General features: G+C 41.9%; 1 long non-coding RNA gene across 1 annotated transcript; it reads right to left on the reverse strand.

The window, feature by feature from the left end:
• Positions 1 to 1909: 1909 nt before the first annotated feature.
• LOC106525475 (uncharacterized) lies at positions 1910 to 3335 on the reverse strand. The gene is made up of 3 exons (XR_001311121.1): positions 2344 to 3335; positions 2046 to 2230; positions 1910 to 1960 (listed from the first exon to the last, which is right to left on the reverse strand). It is a non-coding gene; the product is annotated as an uncharacterized LOC106525475 (long non-coding RNA).
• Between the last annotated feature and the right edge of the window lie 405 nt (positions 3336 to 3740).

Below are 3740 nucleotides of genomic sequence, written 5' to 3' on the forward strand. Positions count from 1 at the left end.
AGGCACTCGATTTCAGCTAAAGAGCTCCACTCCATCTGTTTCAGGTTAGTGTACATCATTCAGTAAACTGTCCCGTCAGGAAATATGTCGCTAACGTCACACAGTGGAGTCTCTCTGATTGGTTGACGCGGCGCGTCGAGCTGCAAAAGTTCAGATTTTCTAACTTCAGCGATTTGCGCATCAAGCACGTCGAACGCTCAGATCGTTCAAATTGTTCAAATCGCGCTGCTCTAATCACGCTTGAGGCGCCGCAGCACTTCCCGACACTGATTGAAGCGTGTCCACCATAGACTTTGCATGTGAACCTGATGCTCCTGATGCTGAAATCACGTTTGGTGTGAACGCACCATTAACAGTATTATTTATAATTCTGCTGGTGAGCCATGAGGATCTTTTAAATAAAAAAACTTAAATCTTAAATACAAGTTAACAAATCTCCATCTATCTCCTTCCTCCTCAGACGACCCTGACCCACAGACCCCTCCCCGACAAGAGACATTTCAACAGCACAGCAGCAAAAGGCTTGGTTGTAGTCATGCTTTGGGTGCGTGCTCCCCTGCACATGTGGATGCGTTATAAAAATTTCACTTTTTAAAGTCTGTATTTCTCACACACGCACGCAGGGATGTGAGAGGGTGAGGAGACGATCAGCAACAGATTACAGAGCAGGCAGGACGGGGCGGATGGGGGAGAAGATATGTGAACTTATTTATAACTTTCTCTGACTTATTTAATTTTATTTATTGTTTTTATCATCCTGCAGGCTCAGAAAAAATTAATTTGAAGCTGAGTTTTTGAAAAAAGTCATGAGATTGCTCTAAACATCTGTAAATCTTCAAAACAATCTGTTCACGTGAACAGCTGTCAGTCAGCACCTGTCATCCTCCAGACGCACGACGGAGAGTCTGAGCCAATCACTTTTTTTGACATTGATCAGCTGACTGATTTAAATACAACTTTCATGAGGTACTTTGCACTGACCGTTTATGGTTGAGTGTGGGTGTGTAGAGGGTAGAACCTGAGGCGGGACCTTGCGCGCAAACTCTGAGGTGCAGCTGTGATCTATAAAGGAAAGATGCGCAGAAACATGCGTCCGCACGGTTTTATAAATCAGATTTTTTTTGGTGTATGCCATTTTTGCCTTTTGGCCGTGTATTCACTTTTAGTATGGTTTCCACGCAATCTTATAAATCTGACCCCTGGTCATAAACAACTCTGGTCATTTTCTTGTTGGCCTTTTCCTTTCCGAGCTGTGGGGGGAGAGGGGTAGACCCTGCAAGGTCACCAGTTCATCACAGGGAGCTTGTTTTTTTACACCATATGTGTGTCACCTAACGTACTGGCAACTGGGCTCACAGGCCTTTACTAGACCTATTTTGTGAGAACTTTCTCATTTTGCTACAGAAAAAAACACCTCATAAGCAATCTCTAATGTCATTTTTTATTTTTATTTTTTATTTTTACACAACTTGCTATTGCTTACTAGCATATGTCAAGTTGTATTGATTGTCCATAAATTAGATGTATACAGACGTATAGGGCAGCATCACGGATCTTTCAAAAACTTTGCTTCAAGTTTAACTCTCAGAGCCGGCAGGCTGTAAGGAAATGAGTTTTCCACCTTCCTGTCTTCCTCTACCTGCTCCTCTGCATTATTGACTGAGTACAAGTTCTTTGTTGTTGTACTTGAGTAGAAATTCGGGTTATCTATGCTTTACTTGAGTCATTTTTTCAGCCAACTTTTTAGCTCTACTCCTTACATTTTCAAACACTTATCTGTACTTACCTTTAAACAAATGTAAGGAGTAGTAAGAAGTAGAAAGTGTTTTTTTATTTGTATTTGACAGGTTTTCAGGTAAATAGTGAGACATGAGTAAAAACTGATAACAAACAGACTCATGAGACGGAGTACAAAAGGTAAGTACTTTTATTTACAGGTGACAGGGAATTTGGACCAGGGCTGTGGAAGGAAAGGGAGATGATTAGTCCCAGTCTTTTCCAAGGAGATAAGTAATTTGAAGTTGAGTAAACAGGAAGTTTCTTACAGCTCAGATGAGGCTTTTCTGCATAGAGGAGAGGGTTTTTAGGCAAGTTATCCAGGTGAGTACTTTCAGACGTTTTCAGGTTGGAGGCAAACAGGTGACAGCGTGAGGAGGATCAGGTGAGTAGCTCTTGGGTGATTTCCAGAATCAGGGAGGCGAGGGTCCAGGTAACTCAGGAGACAGGCTTTCTGTGCACAGGTAAACATTAACATTAACATTAACATTAACATTAACATTAACATTAACATTAACATTAACAGGACTCAGGTAAGGAACTAGTTTCTAGGCTGTCATGCTTTACCAGTAGCAAGCGATGGATCAGCGAGGACCCATGTTCAGAGCCGCCTTAAGAAGCCTGAGAGCAGATGACCCTAATTGACGCCAGCTGTGGTGATTTGCCGATCAATCAACAGGCTGCACCAACCAAATGCCTCAGTACCCCTCCTCAAACATCGCCTCCAGGCGATTAAAGCCGCTTCTCCGGGTGCTCCCTGTAAAAGACAGAAATCAAAGATGGGTCCAAAATAAAAAAACCTCGGGACCCAACAGCGCTCTTCTGGGCCATATCCCTCCCAATCAACAAAATACTGAAAACCCCAACCTCTGTGTCTGACGTCCAGGATACGACGAATAGTAAATGCAGGGTGACCATCAATAAGACGGGCAGGTGGCGGGGTGTTGGTTGGTGGGTATAAATGGTTTTCAATAACAGGTTTAATCTGAGAAATGTGGAAGGTGGGATGAATCCTCATCGATGACGGCAGGTGCAATCTCACAGCAGTAGGATTGACAATTTTTTCAACAGTGAAGGGGCCAATGTACCTAGGGGAGAGCTTTCTTGGTGTATCTTTAAGATGAATGTCACGGGTGGACAACCATACCTTTTTTCCAACTGAATAGGTGGGAACTGAGGATCGATGGCGATCAGCAAACCTTTTGTTCTGCTGGGCAGTCCTCATTAAAGCTCTGCTGGTCTGGCTCCAAACCCGATGACAACGGTGCAGATGATGTTGGACTGAGGGAACTAAGATGTCAGTTTCTAGATCTGGAAAAAAAATGGAGGGTTATAAGCAGGTTTGCACATAAAATTTTTGGTCTGGTTCTCAGGGGAGAATAGGGTTGTTGCTTGGTGCTCATATTTTCCTTCACTCATTTAACACATTTATCTAGAGGGGCATCCAGACATCTAACATCCCCCTTTTCCGTTTTATGACTCATATCAGCTGCAACGTCTCAGGACATCATGCCAAATCAGTCCAACATGTTTTTATTTTATTCTTTTACTCTGCATAAATTTTGTAAACTACCTAAGTGGTCGAGGGGCTGGGTGTATGTCATAAAAACATCACAAACTGAACATTTCATGGTTAAATGTCTTTAGACTAACATGTTCCTCAGATGGACAGCTCCTGAAGTTTGACCTTCTGCATCTTCAGCCTTGGTTAAACCAGCTTTTCACACTCTCCAGACCAAGCAGCAAATATCTGTCTTTTGCACAGAGCAAAATAACTTAAACATTCAAATGTTTTATTTGTTAGACTGATTTCTTTTTTAAATGACCATTTTATTCAAAAAGATAATATTATTTAGATGGTTTAGCACATCAAGAGCATTGTTCTTTGATAAAATTGTGAATGAAATTTGTGGATCTTCATGATAAATTAAAATAAAATTTAAAACCCACCTAGAGAACATGGC

Source organism: Austrofundulus limnaeus, unplaced genomic scaffold (assembly GCF_001266775.1).
Source record: "Austrofundulus limnaeus strain Quisiro unplaced genomic scaffold, Austrofundulus_limnaeus-1.0 Scaffold228, whole genome shotgun sequence".
NCBI lineage: Eukaryota > Metazoa > Chordata > Actinopteri > Cyprinodontiformes > Rivulidae > Austrofundulus > Austrofundulus limnaeus.